This window comes from Schistocerca gregaria, chromosome 8, assembly GCF_023897955.1.
Source record: "Schistocerca gregaria isolate iqSchGreg1 chromosome 8, iqSchGreg1.2, whole genome shotgun sequence".
NCBI classification, from domain to species: domain Eukaryota; kingdom Metazoa; phylum Arthropoda; class Insecta; order Orthoptera; family Acrididae; genus Schistocerca; species Schistocerca gregaria.
In genome coordinates, this window is record NC_064927.1 from 221,783,404 (window position 1) to 221,804,467 (window position 21,064).

At 45.8% G+C, this 21,064-nt stretch overlaps 1 protein-coding gene and 1 non-coding gene across 2 annotated transcripts in view; one reads left to right on the forward strand and one right to left on the reverse strand.

Annotated features, from left to right (window-relative positions):
* LOC126285407 (mucin-17) overlaps positions 1-21,064 on the reverse strand; it is a 326,011-nt gene that overhangs the window by 162,342 nt on the left and 142,605 nt on the right. The gene's annotated exons all lie outside the window — the stretch shown is intronic.
* On the forward strand, positions 946-1,020 carry Trnat-ugu (transfer RNA threonine (anticodon UGU)). The gene has a single exon. It is a non-coding gene; the product is annotated as a tRNA-Thr (tRNA).

The following is a 21,064-nucleotide window of genomic DNA, read 5'->3' on the forward strand; positions in this document are numbered from 1 at the left end:
GATACCCTATACGTTTCTGCACGGCCGACGTTGCTAACTAGCCAAGTAACGATTGCCAATTAGAAGCCTCGCCTTGAGACACCAGTGGACGGTGATCTGTACCATAATCTCCAGCTCATTGGTGCCATCTTTCGAAATCGAGGACTCCTTCAAATCGCTTGCAGTTTATCCTCGCGAGTCTAACTGGACTGCCCTTTCATAGTTTTCCATGGATCCCAGTTAGTAGTAAATCACTTACGCTATTTATGTTTGTTGTGTATAAATTTAATGGAGCAAATTAGAAAGAAAGCAGCCACGTTTCAAGAACTGTTGTTTTATCTCCCTGTACATTTATTCTAGTCCGGGGAATCCTTAGCGACACTGCGCATCAAGCTGGGTCTTTCCTGTGACTATCACATACAACGATCGCGCCCCTATGGCGGTATGCCCACGCCGTACATATTTAAGAGCTTGTCTGAACCTGTGGTACTGTTTCTAACAGCTTCACATTTTATTATAACCAACCCATAAAAATAGAATTTTTGAGCAATTTCTTGAATTTAAAGGCAAGAATACACCATTTGATCGTCTCACTACCAATATTGGTTTTAGAATGAGAGACTTAGTGCAGGATTATTTCATTGAATTTCGTGGTCAGAAGCAATATGAAAAAGTATTTCCCGCAGTTTCGTTATCCAATGCGACGAGGATGAGAAATACAGAGCTGTTCAAAATTACATCCGGGGATTCAGAAGAGGACTGCACAAAAGCTGCAAGGTATTCGGGAAAGATACACATACGAGTAAACAAAGCATCTCTTCAAGTTTATAACTCACATTACAGGTGCTCAATGTGGACGCCGTCAGTGACGTGAAAAATGACAATACGTGCTCGCAGTTAGTGCCACATAATGGGTCTCGCGGGAGGCGCGCGCGAGATAGTCCCTGCAGCAGCACTATTCTCTGTGCCCTCAGTGGCTCAGATGGATAGAGCGTCTGCCATGTAAGCAGGAGATCCCGGGTTCGAGCCCCGGTCGGGGCACACATTTTCAGCTGTTCCCGTTGATGAATATCAACGCCCGTCAGCAGCTGAAGGTAATAATATATAATTCAAATTTAATTCTGGAGGATGCTGTATGCTTTCTTTGCTAAGGTGGGATGCTTGCACAACAAACATGTTTGGCCGCTAGAGTGCAGGGAGCACCAGCGCACTAGTACTCACTGGTCGGACTTGCTAGCACGCTAGGTTACACAGCAAGTCCTGACCGCACAAGGTCAGCAGAAGAGAACCGAAATGGTAGCCATGCGAATATGTTCCAAGAAAAACTGGAGGAACAGCCATACAGTTTGGCGTCCACTCAAACTCCGACCGAATGAATCCCAGCACGCTCTCTCAGCAGCTGCATGTCGCGACAACGATTTGTTTGAGGGAAGACGTCGGTAAACACCGTGGCCAGACAGCGGAGGACTAAACAAGGCGGCTGGTCCGGCGGATTTTCCTCTGCGACGCAGCTGGTAAAACACGGCGTAAGCACTACCGCGAACCCAGAGACAGCGGCCCAGCAGCCCCGGGTATGCTCTAGCCGCCTGGCTGGGAACCGGATCCCGAGGCCTCCTCCTCCTCCTCCTACTCCTCCCACGCGGCTGAGTCACGCTGCCAGCCAGCTAACTGTAAACAAGAGCCGCCCCGGGCGGTGGCGCTCGCCAAATGTTCACGTCCCCTCACGTGGGAACTCCGCTCTCACACCTGGATGTACACCGTTTAGAGAATCCACTAACTTTGAGTATCTACTTGGTCAGTTACATGGAGAGATCCCCAGGGGTGTGATCGACATTTTGAAACGACCTATGCGTTAGAGTAGGTTAGTGTGCCAAATATCACACCAAATAGTCACTCAGTCTGGTGCGTCCTCGTTTGCGAGTAATCGACGAAAAAGAAACTTCCTGGCAGATTAAAACTGTGTGCCGGACCGAGACTCGGGGCGTGAGTCGTGCTTGGATAGGTCAGATGGTAGAGCACTTGCTCGCGAAAGGCAAACGTCCCGAGTTCGAGTCTCGGTCGGGCACACAGCTTTAATCTGCCAGGAAGTTTCATATCAGCGCACACTCCGCTGCAGAGTGAAAATCTCATTCTCAACGAAAAAGAGTTTCTCGTGATTGATGTCGATAGACCCTTATAAATGACACTGTCTTTCGAAACGTCGTTGTAGCGTTAAAAGAAAAGAAAGAAATGGATAAGTTATTTGGTTGGTTTCCAACCCTGTCTTCTCTTATATATAGTGTGTTTCAAAATTAAACAGACAAACATCAAGGGGCTGTAGAGGTGTCTAGAGGATACAAAGTGTCGACAATACAGGCGCCGGCACCTGCCGCTACATCTCCTATCCTGCAGCAGGAGTGACCTACGCGAACAGACGGCGGGCAGGGCGAGACATGTGGTTTTCAGTTTTCGGTGCCACGAGCTAGCTGCAGCAAGACAGGCCTTGTCTCCTAAGGACGCGATGCTTTGTTGCCGTGGTTGATGACTGTGCCGGCAACAGGTTTCTACCCGCAGACCGGAACTATCTATACAATTCCCGATGTTTTTCGGTGTAGTATACAGGATGTAACAGAGAACGACAGCATCGAAACTACAGGGGTGAACGTCGGCTTGTGCGTCAACCATCGCCGTCTACTCTACTGTAGCGTGCGGCAATCGGTCGCGTTGGGTGAATAACGACAGATATTCTGAGACGTTGACGTCGTTATTGAATTTAAAGGATAGGAATCATGAATGGAATCAAACGGGGAGGATCCATATGAGTAGACACTGTGGCAGGCATTAGACGACAGGATCCAACGAATGTACATTATCATCTATTCCATCGGCACAGGAAATTAGCCGCGCTGGGTAGCCGAGCGGTCTTTGGGCGTCTTGGCACGGTCCGCGCGGCTTCCCCCCTCGGAGGTTCGAGTCCTCCCTCGGGAATGGGTGTGTCTGTCGTCCTTAGAGTAACTTCGTTTAAGTTAGGTTAGGTAATGTGTAAGTTTAGGGAGCGGTGACCTCAGCAGTTTGGTCCCATAAGACCTTACCGCCTCAGGAAATCATATATACTGTACAAAGTAAACAAAATGTGAAACAAGCGTTAAAAACTAACGTTCATTTCGACAGAGACAGTTTCCTTCACTTGTCTGCATTAATTTATAGGGTTGCTGGTACTTCCCGCGGCAATGCCTTCGCCACTTATGACTTAAATACAATTATGCTAAATGCTCAAAACGCCTGCCTCCAGCGTTGCAGCATGTCTGGCATCTGCGTATCACTGAATGCCGCACTCGCTCAAAGACACCAGGATGGTTGCGAATGACCTCACACGCTGCATCTAGTCTCGCCACTAGGTCATCCGCTGACTACAGCGGGGGTTTCGCACACTACATGCTTGAGGTCGCCCCATAAGGAGAATTCCAGCGGGTTGAATTCAGGCGCCGGCCGTTGTGACCGAGCGATTCTAGGTGCTTCAGTCTGAAACCGCGCGACCACTACGGTGGCAGGTTCGAATCCTGCCTCGGGCATGGATGAGTGTGATGTCCTTAGGTTTACGTAGTTCTAAGTTCTAGGGGACTGATGACCTCAGATGTTAAGTCCCATAGTGCTCAGAGCCATTTGAAGTCAGGCGCGACCGAGGCGGGCACGTTACAGAGCCACCTCGACCAATCCAGCGATATCCAAACATCCATCCGATCTGCCTTCTGGCAGCTCAACTGATGTGTGTGGATGCCTCACCGTGCTGGAGCTACATACGTCGACGAAGTGGAAGTAGCATCTCGTTCAGTAATTTCGGCAGCACTTCCCGTATGAATGTCGTATAGTCGCCTGCGAGGAGAGGGGGAAGCTTTTAGGGACCAATCAATTAATCGTGTACAACGCCAGACCACGCACTGATGTTGAACTTTTTCCTGATGACATCGTTCTTGGGTGACGTGGGAGTTCGTCTCTGCCCGCACATGGCACTGCGGCCGTTGAACAGACCCTCAAGGGTGGAGGACGCTTCTGCCGTGCACAGCACACGTAATACGGCTGGCTTGCGTATTGCTCCAAGAACCACTGCCCAAACTCTACACGCGGAGCAAAACAGTGGGCCAATAGTTCCTGTTGCTTCTGAAGATGGAATAATTGGCTTCCCTCCTCATGCAACACCCGCCAAACCGCTGAGTGGGACGGCCGTATAGCCGAGCGGTTCTAGGCGCTTCAGTCTGGAACCGCGCGACCGCTACGGTCGCAGTTCGCATCCTGCCTCGGGCATGGATGTGTGTGATGTCCTTAGGTTAGTTACATTTAAGTAGTTCTAAGTTCTAGGGTGAGCTTTGCGTTGCGTGTGCCACAGTGCGGATGCTTGCGGGTGGATCTGCTTCGAAACTCTCTAGTACGTCCACCGCAAATAGCTGCGAGTGTAGGCTTCGCGTGCATCCGTCGTGTCGACGCCATGTGAGACCACCCGTTTCACCCGGACGCCTGTGGATAGCCGCAAACGTGTAGTGGTGCAGCTGATGCCTGTTGGGATACCGTTTCCCTCAGACGCGTACCGCTGTGAGCCCTCCGCCTGTCGCCTATCGTATGCAAAAAGCGTATCGTGTTGCTCGGCCCAACTGAACGTCTCCAAGAAGACACACACCAGCACGCGACAAACTACACTGAGTTCTATGTTTCTACTTCATCTGTTAACGATCAATACAGTGTTGGGGTGATTGGCGTGGCCGCGTTCAGCGTCATCTGACGTCCAGGCTGGTGTCAGGCATTGTACATCGAGAGACGTCCTGTGCCCGCAGTCTGTTCGGGCATTAACCACGCCTCTGTAGCATCGTTCGATGACGTTTTCGGGCACGGGTTCCTATCCTCATTTTGCTGCTCCGACACCTTTTACGCACTCTCGAAGTTTTGGTATAATTTTGATTCCCGTACACACGTAAATGTAAATGTTTATCGAAATGATAGATTATTTTGATTCAGTTAACTGATTGAAATAATTTCTAATCCTCTGCCGAATCGCTTTAATCATTTAATTTTAGTCATCGCAATAATAATAAATATACCTAGTGGTTCAATGGCCGAGTGCATGTCTTTCTGGTGGAAGTCACTTCGGTGACTTGCGTGTCCCTAACCCACGGCAGCGGTTCTACGGGGAAAGGGAACCTTCAGTTTAATGTTTAATTCGAACGACGTGTCTTTCTTGGGGACTACTCACGTCGTTTAAAGGAAACTATCAGATTCAAGGAAGACTGAACATTTCGGCCTATCGACCGTGATTCATTTTCGTGATCTCTTGGATTCCAGGCACCCTTTACCACTATACCACCATACCCTGCATTGTAATCACCTTATTTACTTTATATTGGTTCTTATTTTTCTCACTTTTATGCACGAAAATAATAAACAGGAGAAAAATCAAACTGAAATAAATATGTAAAAAAATTAATACCACGTGGAAAAATAAAATTAAGAAACAACAAATTAAAAATGATAGAATATAAAAAAGATAATAGTCGCAAAGAATTACAAAGGAAAAAGAATACACTCCTGGAAATGGAAAAAAGAACACATTGACACCGGTGTGTCAGACCCACCATACTTGCTCCGGACACTGCGAGAGGGCTGTACAAGCAATGATCACACGCACGGCACAGCGGACACACCAGGAACCGCGGTGTTGGCCGTCGAATGGCGCTAGCTGCGCAGCATTTGTGCACCGCCGCCGTCACTGTCAGCCAGTTTGCCGTGGCATACGGAGCTCCATCGCAGTCTTTAACACTGGTAGCATGCCGCGACAGCGTGGACGTGAACCGTATGTGCAGTTGACGGACTTTGAGCGAGGGCGTATAGTGGGCATGGGGGAGGCCGGGTGGACGTACCGCCGAATTGCTCAACACGTGGGGCGTGAGGTCTCCACAGTACATCGATGTTGTCGCCAGTGGTCGGCGGAAGGTGCACGTGCTCGTCGACCTGGGACCGGACCGCAGCGACGCACGGATGCACGCCAAGACCGTAGGATCCTACGCAGTGCCGTAGGGGACCGCACCGCCACTTCCCAGCAAATTAGGGACACTGTTGCTCCTGGGGTATCGGCGAGGACCATTCGTAACCGTCTCCATGAAGCTGGGCTACGGTCCCGCACACCGTTACGCCGGTCTTCCGCTCACGCCCCAACGTCGTGCAGCCCGCCTCCAGTGGTGTCGCGACAGGCGTGAATGGAGGGACGAATGGAGACGTGTCGTCTTCAGCGATGAGAGTCGCTTCTGCCTTGGTGCCAATGATGGTCGTATGCGTGTTTGGCGCCGTGCAGGTGAGCGCCACAATCAGGACTGCATACGACCGAGGCACACAGGGCCAACACCCGGCATCATGGTGTGGGGAGCGATCTCCTACACTGGCCGTACACCTCTGGTGATCGTCGAGGGGACACTGAATAGTGCACGGTACATTCAAACCGTCGTCGAACCCATCGTTCTACCATTCCTAGAACGGCAAGGGAACGCTGTTCCAACAGGACACACGTCCGCATGTATCCCGTGCCACCCAACGTGCTCTAGAAGGTGTAAGTCAACTACCCTGGCCAGCAAGATCTCCGGATCTGTCCCCCCATTGAGCATGTTTGGTACTGGATGAAGCGTCGTCTCACGCGGTCTGCACGTCCAGCACGAACGCTGGTCCAACTGAGGCGCCACGTGGAAATGGCATGGCAAGCCGTTCCACAGGACTACATCCAGCAACTCTACGATCGTCTCCATGGGAGAATAGCAGCCTGCATTGCTGCGAAAGGTGGATATACACTGTACTAGTGCCGACATTGTGGATGCTCTGTTGCCTGTGTCTATGTGCTGTGGTTCTGTCAGTGTGATCATGTGATGTATCTGACCCTAGGAATGTGTCAATAAAGTTTCCCCTTCCTGGGACAGTGAATTCACGGTGTTCTTATTTCAATTTCCAGGAGTGTATATTGAAAATAATTAATAAAAATAATAATTTCGGTAAATATTTAATATAAAATAGATACTTCACAGCGGACGTGGAAATCGCAACTTCCAACATACCATCTAACCATATCACCCGCTATGCTACGGCACCATTTCCAAAATGAGTATAATTTCGAGGAACTAATGAAGGGATGTACATACCATGCGGTCCGTCCTTCACCGTCCCTTCCCCTAATATTGTTGCTGTTGTTGTACTGATCTTTCATTTCTCGTGCAAATGACAGAGCGCGTTCTTGTCGAACTTAGTTCTTTTGAGCCATGCATTGTAACTGGCACTGATGTAGGGGGATTCTTAGAGACAATTTTGCACTTGTCTACTACAAAAATTAATCTGTACATCAAAGCACTTGTGAAATCATTGGAGCGTCACCTATCAAATTCAATCGTGTAAATGATGTTTCTGTAAAAATACGTTGTTGCAATAACATTCGTTAAAAAATGAATACTCCGATCCTAGTGCAGTCACAGTGAAGGTTTTGCGATACTAACAACTCGTACGATACTTGTCGAGTACTCACAAACAAGAGCCCACCAGTGTGAATGGCTGCACGAAGTGATACACGCTTGCCTGACCTATACCAAGCAGAGAAAAAAGTCGATGCCACCCCCTCGGGATCTTTCCTTGTGAGCGAGCGTTAAACTAGGAATGTAAGCCTCCTCGTAGTTTCTCAGGTTTTCTAAGCTTGATTCATTAATATTGTGCTTCCGTGTGTTCAGCCGAGTTATTTTTTCTCTTTTATACACAATATTTCGACGACCGACCCAACTGTCTTCTTCGAGACCTGAGATTTTTGGAGTGTACTCGCCACTTGGACTCCAACCAGACTGAAACTTCCCGGCTGATTAAAACTGTGTGTCGGACGGAGACTCGAACTTGGGATCTTTGACTTTCGCGGGCAAGTTCTTGGTAGAGCACTTGCCCGAGAAAGGCAAACGTCCCGAGTTCGAGTCTCCGTCCGGCACACAGTTTTAATATGCCAGAAAGTTTCGTATCAGCGAACACTCCGCTGCAGAGTGAAAATACCATTCCAAACAGACTGTCTGACAGGAATCGCATACATCCTGCGTCCTTGTGTGGTGTCTCTCATGCGACAGTACCGTGCTGTCATTTTTCAGCAGGACAATGCTCGTCCACACATTGCACGTATATCTATGAAGTGTCTCCGTGATACTGAGGTACTGCGGTGCCCAGCGAGATGTCCAGATATGTCCCCGATAAGAAATGTTTGGATCCAACTTGGACATAAACTGCGCCCAATTTCCAGTATCTGGGATATAATAGACCAGTTACAACAGTTCTAGGCCAGGTTGTCTAAGAAAGTTACACATTGACTTCAGGACACCTTTCCCAACTGAGTCAGTGGATTCATCAAAGTCAGAGAGTGTGCACCGTCATATGCTGGCCGTTGTGACCGAGCGGTTCTAGGCGCGTCAGTCCGGAACCCCGCTGCTGCTACGGTCGCATGGATGTGTGTGATGTCCTTCGTTAGGTTTAATTAGTTCTAAATCAAGGTGGCTGATCACCTCAGATGCTAAGTCCCATAGTGCTAAGAGCCATTTTAACCATTTGCAACGTCATACTACCAAGTTCTTTGTAAATATGACTAGATATTGCACTCACTGAAGTAAGCTCTCAGTCTCTGAAGTTTAGTTTAATTTGCTCCTTTCTTCTGGGTGCTTCAATTATTTGTCGAGGTTGTGTCGATCTCAACAAGTAATTGTTTCCGGTCAGTTGTTTATAGGACGCGCCGTGTAGATTGAAATGAAGTTGGACCATTACTCGGGCTGTACGTACAGTGTTACCTGGTGTGTGGTAACGTGAGGCACAGATGAGCGGCAGCCAGCGCGCAGCAGCCGGGTCGGCCACGTGGCGGCAACTGAGCTGGCAACCTGACACCGGCAGAGTAACACGCGACACCCCGGCTCCTAGCTGCCTGCTGTATACTGCAGGTGCGACAGCCGCCGTCGCTACCGGCAGACACACAAACACACACGCACTGCCAGTGCTCGGGTTTGTTTCCTCCTCGACAAACAGGAACCTGGCCAAGAGGCGTCTCAAAAAATGGTTCAAATGGCTCTGAGCGCTATGGGACTTAACTTCTGAGGTCATCAGTCCCCTAGAACTTAGAACTACTTAAACCTAACTAACCTAAGGAAACACACACATCCATGCCCAAGGCAGGATTCGAACCTGCGACCGTAGCGGTCACACGGTTCCAGACTGTAGCGCCTAGACCCGTTCGGCCACCCAGGCCGGTCAAGAATCGTCTCTAAACTGAACGTTATGTACAACTGTGCAAAGTAATGGCTGATTTCCCTAAACACCGACAAACCACAAGGCAGCGTGCTCACCAAATATCTTCGGCTCCTACCCAAGCACGACGGCACACAGTTTTAATCTGCCAGGAAGTTTCATATCAGCGCACACTCCGCTGCAGAGTGAAAATCTCATTCAGGATTCATGGTGTCAATCCCATCCATCACTACTCCAGACATTAGTCGAATCAATATCGTGTTGCGGCACTTCTGCATGCTCTTGCGGGCCCTGCACTATATTAGGCAGTTTATTTGGCTCTTCAGTGTAATAGCTCTAAGTGTACTATTCGCCTGCCTGTAGTGCCACAAGCGACGAAGCAAGGAAAAACAGCGGGGCGGACAGCTTGCGAGCAGAGGCGGCTGTTGAACCCAGAAGGAAGTCCCGTGGGCCCCGGAAGCTCAGCAGAGTGCGGTCCACTCCACCCCGTTAGGTCTGGGTCTGGGACACGCGACGCGGCGTCCTGCGGCCAGGTGGCGCGGCTTTGTCCTTGGCTGGCTGTCAGGCAGGATGCAGACGACCGCTATTACGCAAACCCTTTTGTGGGGGCTCGCAATTTACGTTTCCGCTGCAGGTGACTCGAGCGGTGGCTGCATGCTCTGCGTACACGGCAGGCGGGCAGGCAGCGGTTAGACGCTAGGGCTGCTAGCGGTTCGGCATCACTCGTACACGCAGGATGCCGACCGAGTGTCACGTTACGGAACGGAAACTTCCCATAAAATGATGGTGTGTCAACAGACAGAAGGACGTTGTGAAAAGGAAATCATTTCATGGCGAAGAAAGAGAGAAGGGATAGGGTGAAACGTAAAGACTGAAAGGTAGTCCCCTTGATACCACCAACCGCCCCACAGACTGGTGGGTGTACACTGAGGCGATAAAAATCGTGGGGTAGCGATATGCACATACACAGATGGCAGTAGTATCGCATACACGATATATAAAAGAGCAGTGCATTGCGCTCAGGTGATTCATGTCAAAAGGCTTCCAACGTGATTATGGCCGCACAAGCGGAATCAACAAACTTTGAACGTGGAATGGCAGTGGAGCTACACGCTCCTTCCTCTCCCCCACTCTGCTCAAATCGTGGGTATGCTCTTGACTTCCGTGAGTTCGTTCATTCACATTACTACATTTAATACATTTTATATTCACTTCCGTAACCGAGCTCGCTAACGCACAGTGGTGCTCGACTCTGAGGTACGCCTATTCGAATCCCGGTGGTGGATGAAATTTTAACTTCCAATATTTGGCCGGCAATCGGAGTAGAGGTGTTTTTGCAAAGTTTCTTATGACCAGTCTTTCCACCAGTGTCCCAAATTAAATTCCAAAGCTCTCCACAGAGTGTCATGAAGTGAGGGCATGTGATACCGTTGATAATCCGTACGCCGGATGGGGACGTTAAAGTCGGAAGCCTCCTTCGCTTCGCTAGGATTATACGGTAGCACCGGCTTTCACCATCCCCTTCCCTACATTCATAACAACACAAACAAGACACTACACTGTATAAGCACTTGCTAGTCATCCTCAGGACACAAATACACGCTTGACACTTCATCACACGTCGGCAGGAGGCTATGGCGAACCAACTCCACTAGTACCTTGCCTACAATGGCCATCAAAGATTCCTGCATCTTCTCCACTAGCTCACCTGAATATGGGACTACCTTGAATACATCCTATATACGCCTGTCCCTCAGTTCTTGAGGTAGAGAACGCCCTGCGACAGCGCAGCAGACTATCTAGACGAGAGCGGCAGAAAAGCCTATTTGTGCTGGCAGCGCACAGAAATCCGGCCGAAGCGACCTTGCTGGGCAGGTAAGCAGGTAGGCAGGTTCCCACAGCACGGATCAGCTCGGCTCTGCTCTCTAGTGCAGGCGGCCGTTGCGTCAGCTCCGCGCCATGACTCACGTCTCCGCCTGTTGATTTACCTGATAAAAGGCGAGCCACGGCCAAGCCGGCTGCCTCGCTGGGTCCGCGCAGCTAAATCTAGCCAGCTCAGCCGCCATTCTCTCCGGCCGTGAACGGTATCTGCACTTCTCAGGCACGTAATAAACGGCCTATCTTCAGCTGAATAGAGTCCCAACACGGTGTGTTGACGTAAATGAACAGTCAGGAGAACTTCTGACTTGTCTGGAAGACACGGGAGAGCTACTGACGGAAGTAAAGGTGATAGCTCAACGCTGACCCACCACTGCCAAGCTATATTAAACTTTATAATTTGGAAATTAGTTACATTGATTCAAACACTCTCAAACAGCTGTCTGTCTACAACACTTTCTCTTGCTGGATGTCCCAAGACATCCCTTGCTTGCCAATTACCCGGAAACAAATTTGGGCCAAATATGGAACAACATTCGTCCTAAGTTCCTAATAACTTAGGTGAGGGCGACCTAATTAGATTTACTCACGTAAACTTATCTGTCTTTGCAATAAAAGCGCGGGATAAATCTAATCCCAACTCCGATTTGTGATAAATGCAAAATGGTGGGAACTATAGCAAGTGCATTTTTATGCAAACAGATCATCACCATTTTAAGCTGGACCAGAAGATGGCTGAGCTCTACTACGAGGGCCGCAGCCACACCATCAGCACCAACAACATCATGCAGCCCGGAGTCAACCACAACATTATATTTGGCTCCCGGGAAAACTGCCGTTTCATGCAAATACGAGGGCTATTCGGAAAGTAAGGAACGATAGGTCGCGAAATGAAAATCACAGTGAAAGTCAAAACTGATTTATTTGGAACAGTTAGCCACTACTTCCGGCTATTTATCACCATAGTCGCCGATCCGACTTGGATGTTTGTCGTAGCGTTGCACAAACTTTCCAATACTCTCGTTATTGAAGGCAGCCGCCAGTGCTTTCCGCCAATTCTCTACGCTGGCCTACAGCTCGCTGTCTGTGCTAAAATGTTGTCTTCATAGGCCGCGGTTCATGTGAGCAGAGATGAAACTCAGAGGGTGAAAATTTCGGGCTATATTGTGGGTAATCAAACATTTTCCATTGAAAACGATGCAGGAGCATCTTCATTGCCCCTGCAGAATGCGGCTGAGAATTGTCTTGAAGAAGAAAGCGCGCGTCACTTATGTAATGTTGGCTGCATAGCTTCAGGCGAAATTTTTCACCAGACCCTCGTACCTGGCGGGGACACTATTGTTCTAGCCATCTTTATGTACTCCCTGTGTGCTCAGAACTAAAAAGAAAGACGTAACGCGATCGACGGGCGTACTAAAGACTCTGCCCAGCAGACCTGTGCAAAACTTCATAGGATTTTCACTGTGGTTTCCATTTCGTGAGCGATCGTTCCTTACTTTCCTAACAACCCTCATACTTCCAGGATAGCAACTGCACGAGAATACCAAGAATATTTGCGGCTTGAGCATTGAAATCTCAAGAAGAAAACCGAAGGCAACTACAAAAAATTTTTCATAACATTTATTTTAGCCATGTATAAGCGGAAAGGTTAGTTCCTTAAAAGTCCTTTGCATACGTTACCCATTCCCTTATCGTCATCACCAATAAAGAATTTTATATCTGCGTTTTGGTGGTCACCATAGTGTATGTCACTATGATTTGTCCTTCGAATCCAAGAAGATGATTTTCCCTGAAATATTTATGCTCCGGAAGAAGAGTTAGCTGTCAAAAGAAATTCATCAGTTCTAGCAGTCAAGGCATTTTTTCGGAAAGAATGTTCATTATATATTCAACAGCCGCCGAAGAAGAGGATCATGGCGAGGTTTAAGGCAGGGACGAATGGGTGGAAGGAGACCCTAGGGAGAAAAAGGGTAGTTTAGTTGGTAGAACACTTTCCCGTGAAAGTCAAAGGTTCTGGGTTCGTGTCCCTGTCTGGTATACAGTCTTAATCTGCCAGAAACTTTTGATAAGCACAAACACTGATGCTCAGTTTTATTCTGATGCCTTCATCTCTTAGTTTATTCGTCTTTCTGACTTTAAAACACCGATGAAAATTGTCCGTAGCGTATTAACACCAAACGAGTGGTTGATCCTCTAGAATAGAGACGCCTTTATTTCGTGTAGGCCGTGTTCAATAGCTTTCATAAGATTTTCGAACTGCATCACGCAATATACAGGTGCAGTTGAGAACAACTATATATGAAGTGTGTAGTGAGAGCTGTCTTCTCTGCAGATTTGCACCTGAACAATGAAACTGAGATTACAAGTGACTACACTTTTTATGAAACGAATTGAAATACAGCAACAAAACGCAGTAACAAGCAATGATAATGGACTTTATTAATGAACAAAGCAAAATTCATAGTGGCTGTTCTTGTCAAAGCCACGTACTGAAAAAGTAGGAAAAGTGTCGCCCAAACATTTAAAAACATGTACTTGCAAACACATCAAACAATGTCTAGAACGAAGGAAGCAATACTTCTTAATTTATCAATTGTATATTTTTTATCTACTTAGTTACCAAACATCGAAAATCGTTTAGCCACTTGGATTCTGAAGTGACAAAAGTCCGATAGCTCCTAAGATCGTGTCGGACCTTCTTTTTCCCTCTAAGTCTATAAACATTCATGCTAAAGTGTTGCCGGTGCAGGTGTTTTGTGCACGAACTGATCTCTAGATTATGTCCCATAAATTATCGATGGGATATATGTCGGGATTTCTGAGTGGTCAAATCATTCATTCGGATTGTCTAGAATGTTCTTCAAACCAGGAATTGGGGCCCGGCGACTGACATTGTTGTTTTGGAACATGAAATCCATGAATGGCTGCTAGTGTTCTCCAAGCAGCCGAACATGACCATTGTTGTTGTTGTTGTCTTCAGTCCTGAGACTGGTTTGATGCAGCTCTCCATGCTACTCTATCCTGTGCAAGCTGCTTCATCTCCCAGTACCTACTGCAACCTACATCCTTCTGAATCTGCTTAGTGTACTCATCTCTCGGTCTCTCTCTACGATTTTTACCCTCCACGCTGCCCTCCAATGCTAAATTTGTGATCCCTTGATGCCTCAAAACATGTCCTACCAACCGATCCCTTCTTCTAGTCAAGTGACCATTACCTGATGCAATAATTTACCAATTGCGGTATGTATTGCAGACATTTATTTTATGAAGTTCATAAAATAAATTTCTGCAATACACACCGCTGTTGGTAAATTATTGCATCAAGAAATACATGCCAGCTGTTGTCCCACGGTCCATAATGGATCAACGGAGATTAAGATATGACTTTCCAGTCAGTTGTAAGTTCAGTTGGACCAGAGGATTCGCCCCATTCCGTGTAAGCACAGCCCACACCGCTATGGAGCTGGTACCTGCACAGTGCCTTGTTGACAACTTGGCTTAATGACTGTGGAGTGTGTGGTATACTCGAACCCTATAATCTGAAATCGGGACTCATCTGACCAGGCCACAGTTTTCCAGTCATCTAGAGTCCAGCCGACATGGTCACGAGCCCAGGAGAGGCACTGCAGACGATGTCGTGCTGTTAACAAAGGTTCTCGCACCTTTCATGTGCCGCCGTAGCTCATTAACGCCAAATTTTGTCGACCAACGCGAGCAGCAATGTCGCGATAAGATAAACCTCAATCGCGATAGGCTACAATCCGACCTTTATCAAAGTTGGAAACGTGATGGTAGGTATTTCTCCTCTTTACACGAGGCATCACAACAACGTTTCACCAGACAACGCCGGTCAACTGCTGTTTGTGTATGAGAAATCAGTTCGAAACTTTCCTCATGTCAGCACGTTGTAGGTGTCGCCACCGGCGCCAACCTTGTGTGCATGCTCTGAAAAGCTAATCATTTGCATATCACAGCATCTTTTTCCTGTCAGTTACTTCGCATCTGTAGCACGTCATCTTCGTGGTATAGCAAATTTAACGGCCAGTAGTGTACATACAAACATCTCTTAAAGCTACAAACCATTGCTTTCTCAAAATAATTTTACCCATAGCAAAGGAGGCAGAAAATTATAAATGCATTTCCAAGGTGGTGAGTCAGATGACTCATCACTGAGGTGAGCCTCAAAAATTGTTTCACTTCCTTCCTATGTTTACCTCGTCCATCTCTCTTTCGCTCCCCGTTCCCCCTCCCTCTCGCTCTCTCTCTCTCGCACGAGCTTCTTTCCTCGTGGCTTTTTCGCTGCCGCAGCCTAATATGGATAGCGGCCTCTCACAGCTCAGCCAGGGCTGTTATTACTGTGACCGAGCAATCATGGCGACAGTGGGCGAGGGTGGGTAATGACAGAGCATAACTAACGACGGAGACTGCCGAAAGGCCGTCACGAGCGCCGCGCTAATTTGCCAGCTTCTGCTCTCTGGCGAAAATCGTGAGTCTGGAAACATTCCGGCTGTAAGTGCCCGCAGCCTCGTTAACGCGGGCACGGTTTTCGGTAGAGGCGACCCCAACTTTCGTTCGTTTTCTCCCACTGCTTACTCGCCCCTTTTACAAACGCCATTCGCAGCAGGCGAGAACCGAATTTCGGAAACCGATTTTTCGATGTTCTGTTTATGTGTAAGACCAGACTCGATTTTGCTGCCAGTTGGTTTAAGCGAAAAATCCGTGAATCAGCTGTTATTTCGCCAGGATAAAGTGAAGTTGAGTGCCTTTGTAACACACTGCGGGAAAAAAGGCAACAACAGGGTATAATACGTGCACAGTAAGGGGTAGTGTTAGCGATTCATTTGACACGGTCATCGGCGATTTGGTGGCGCTCAGAAGGCCTGTCTGTGCACCCTCTGCTTTCGCTTTGCAGGCAATAACTATGCTGAGTTTACTGATCAACACAGATAGCACATTTCATTCCAAGGTATACTTTCGTTAAAAAGCTCGGTAAAACTTAAGCTCAGTACAACTTACTCAGCTTCAAGTAAGCTACGAATCTCACTTGAAAGAACGGAGAATGTTCTCTGTTAGTGAGAAACTTTTCTAGTTTTATTCATACGAAAACGGAGAATGGTCTTCGCTTTAAGCAACTTCTCCTACCCTTTTAATCAAGCTGAGTATATTCTCCGACACGTTTTATTCATGCGAACGTAAATCCGAGAATAAAGTACGTTCTCCGTTTTATTCCAGTATGTTAAAGAGTAGAAAGTTTAGATGTGTTGGGGATAGCGAAAGAGGCAAGAAAAGAAAAATGAGTGACGGGACAGGCTGCCCAGCAAACCCTCCCCACACGCACCCCACTCTCTTTCATACACCAACACACACACACACACACACACACACACACACACACACACACACACGATGCGGGGCCGACTGGATAGAATGCCGCCCCCTGAACGACGTACGATCTATTGCAGCAAGGGTGAACAGAGCTGCGCGGGTTGCCTACACACGATTCTGTCAGGGGCTCCTCGGAAGAGCGGCTCGTGCAGACAGCTGTTGGCATAGGGTATAGCTGGACGCAGCTGTACCAAAGTTACTGAACTGCCATTTCCACTTTACGATAATCAATTTCAAGACTCTTTTTATAAAGTATATGGGATGCTGGCATTACGCGACAAATTGCAAGTATCAAAAGACGTGGTTAGTTAGCTGTGCGTTCCATAGATCCTACTCACGTTAGACGTTATTATGTGGAACGTCTCAGCTGAACAAAAATAGAACACATATCTAAAAAAAGGAAAAATGTTTATGGCTACACACTCGCAATTTGCACGTTTTTTCTGTTCAAATTATTAATTATTTCAGTTCGAGGATTTAACTGTGGCAATAATGGAGCTGTTAAGGAGAAATATATTTAATCTACATTTGAAAACACTTCTCCTGTCTATTAGGCATGTCTTTCCATTCGTAGACTGTCAAACGATTTTATAGGTGCATCTTCATCCATCTTTGTGTAAAAGATAGAATCGTTAAAGGGTAAAGAAGAACATATTTTCTTCCAGTGCCCTAGTTGTGAATATCTCTGTTACTCTCAAACTCAGAGCGACCACGGAAAATTTCATAAATGAATAAATGTACTGTGAGACTGTGTTTAACATTCGCACATGTTTGAAGAGATGCCTGCAAGATGTGAATGTGTGAACCCCATACAAAATTTCAGTGCAATGAATACTTTTTGCTTAAGTGAGAAGTGATTCTAAAATGTTACCGTGTAAGACATTAGAGAATAAAAATATGCAAAGTGTGTTAGGCGACTGACTTGTGTATCCCCACAGTTAAGAATTATTCTTATGAGAACAGTAGTTGAACCAGCTGAATCGAAAAGTTTTAGCATGTTGCAAACACACACACACACACACACACACACACACACACACACACACATACACCATCCCTTCATAGCAGGTGACGAATTCAAAAACCTTACAACTGAAAAAGAAAACGAACAGATATAATTATTATTTTTCCCTTTACGATTCGGTAAGAAACTGGCACCTCAAGAAATTTCAGCCATAGCTAAGAACACCCAACACCTCATATATATATTATGAAGTCCCCTGCCACGTTTTTCTGTCTGTATGTGAAAAGTAATCTCAGGAACTTTTGTACGTATTTTGATACAGTTTTCACTAATAAACATACTGATTCACGACGAAAGTTGTGTATAGCACTACGTATTATAAACAAGTAGCCCGACCGTTGATATTTACTGCTATCCATGCGAAGAACTACTCACCATACTCACTAATGTTATTTTAAACGTAAGCGGTGAGCCCATCTGTAGTAAACCGGTAACGGCGGTATACGTTTTTAGTAAATATCATTATTAATAACGATCAGTTGCTGTTTTTTTTCATTTTGTAAGAATTAACAGTTAAACACTTACGTAAATCGGCATACTTTCTCACGAAACAGCAAAAAACGTAACATTACTTCTGTAAGCAATTTATTTATTTATTTATTTATTTTATTATTATTTTTTATTTATTTATTTATTTGCATATTCAGCTAGACGGCGAGCACCATCCAACCAAGTCGATCAGTATATCGAGTGGCAATTGCAAACCCACTTCCACATTCGATCAACGTGAATCAGAAATCGATCTCATTCGAAAATCGTGTGTGTTTCGACATAAAGGCATTACTTAAAGTTCATTATAAATGTCTGAATGATATTTCCGCCATTTTACTGTACAAACGCCTTTATTTTGTATTACGAGTGCTATTCGGAAGATAAGGAGCGATCGGTCAATCGGTGGCTCAGGTTTTGAAGGACATCATTTTCACGCCAGTGACTGTTTTAAGTTTTTATTACACACTACTGCAATTTCGGCCTTAGGGCATTATCAAGTGCAGATATTACGTAATGTAAGCTGACGTTGACATGTCTTAAAGCAATAATATCAGGACTTGATAATGGCCTGAGGACGCAATTGCAATAGTGTGTAATAAAAACTCATAACAGTCACTGGCGTCAAGATGATGTCCTTCAAAAAGTTTTTATGACTGTGAATGCCAGCTACAACAAAAGGTGGCTCAGTGGGTGGAAAACATGTTTACTACCTGTCTGTCACACATTTTGCTGATTTTGTACTCTGGGACGCCCGACGATGACTTCACTTAACAAAGTCTAATTATACCCATTACTGTTGTATTTGATAACAGCCGAAACCATGAAACTACCATAGAACTTCGAACAGATTTGTTGGGTAGTGCCTCTAATATGCCTGTATGCAGTGTCAAATCTGTCTTCTCAGTTCTGAGCGCACAGCGAGCGCGTAAAGATGCGTAGAAAATAGTATTTCCCGTCTGATTGCATGCAGCCCCAAATAACATAACTGTCATGCAGTTCCGCCTGAGGATGTTCCTGCAGCATTTTCGATGGGAAGTGTTTGATCACCCACCATACAACACAGCTTGGCTCCCTCTGATTGCCATCTCTGCTCAAATGAACCATTTGCTATGAAGACAACCAGCTGCAGTCTAGCGTAAAAAATTGCAGCAAAGCACAGGAGGCTGCCTTATTTGAAAGTTATTACAACGCTACGACAGATGTTTAAGTGAGAGTGCCGGCTACGTAGATAAGCAGCTGAAAAGTGTAGCTAATCGTTTTAAATATAACAGGTTTGATTTTTCACTGTGGTTTCAATTTCGTAATTTCGTGACCGATCGTTCCTTACATTCCGAGTAGCCCTCGGGCTATCATGATTTCAGCCTTAAGCCATTATCAGATACAACAATGGTGAGTATAATTAGACTTCGGTAAGTGAAGTTATTGTCAGGATCTACTGACTGGACGTCGCAGCGTGTAAATGAGTACAAAATCACTGAAATGTGTGGCAGACAGGTAGCAAACATGTTTTCAGCCATAAAACAATTGAGCCACAGAGAGAGTACCAATACAGTAGTTAATGGGCAATGAATATGGTCTGAAAATATACTATAGAAGTTACTGGTTGATTGGCGGAATGTATCTTAACCTGACGGAATGCATTAGGGCACACTCATAAAGATGTCTCTCTGGAGTTTGGCTTCATTTCTCCTCGGGCATGTCCGCAAGGAGCAACAGACTTTTTTTATTTTAATTTATTCATAACTGATTACAAAAAACTGATCGAAACTACATCTTTGTTTCAAAGGTCCGCCATTTCATTATTTATTCGAATTTAAAAAAGCTATGCTATTACGCAGTGTCCAATACCCTATAGTTAAAGAATTTTTTTTATTCAGGACTTTCATCATAGACACACCTCATTTTGGACAGAACAACTTTAACATCTCGAATGGGGGGCTTAATGGTGAGTGAAGTTCTTTTTTAAAAAAAATGAGAATATGGTGTCTATGAATCAATAAATAATGTGAAATATAGTTAAGTTGAATGCTTTATTAGTTTTTGCAGAAAAAATCGTAAAAAACGCTCATTTTACAGGCTGATATTTTGCCCAGTGACACTATTTCTGTCCCAAAAATGTTTGGTCTGTTTTCCGGGTCATGTCGTGAAGCACTAAGGACACCTGGAAGCAACGCCACCTAGGTGAGACGGCCGAACAACTGCGAGAAATCGAAGATTAGCGTCAGCGAGAAGAGGCTGAAGTCAACAGCTGTTGGATAAGTAAAACTCATTGTGCTATATGATTGTTACGAGACTGGTATTTAAGTAATTGTGTGTTACGAAGTTGTATTTGTGTGAGTTTAGCGTAATATAAAATACGTTTCATCTTCATTACGGTTTTAAGGTGTTTTGTATCGATACGTAACGGAAATTACACAGCAAAAACAAACGTTTCCTAGACGATGAAATGAGAAAGAAATGGCTATTAAATTCAACGCTAGGATTTCACAGTTAGGATTATTCATTAGTAAGTTTAACACGTACCTTGTTTTTAACACAATTTATTAATACATTTTCTAGATTATGGTATATTATTATTTGCCGGATCACGTGGCTTTGAATATATTATGATTACCGTGCTGCACTGCTCATTTTTCAGGTTTACCACAGGCATTTCAAAACCAGCGACATTATCTGGGAAGTACCTGTCACAGTCGGAACAACCATAACTGCTCCGCTTTGAAAACAGCGGCTCAATTCAAATGTCGTGGCGCGCATTTGTTCGACGTGTCCAGCCCAGTTATCTTCAGCTTCACGACTAGCCAGAGAGGGATCTTAAGAAAAAAGGAGAATGTTGGAGGCAGAAACAATAGAGAAAAGCATCATAATTAGTATAGCCAACCGAGTATTTAAAAAGAATATTATATAACAGTTTTAGGAACTGAAAGATAGAGTTAATGTAATATCTTTACAGAAGAAATGGGTGAACATAGTAAAAGAATAGTGTATTTTTTAATGTATATCGACCTATATGTACAGTCCCACCATTTAGTGTATACTGTGATT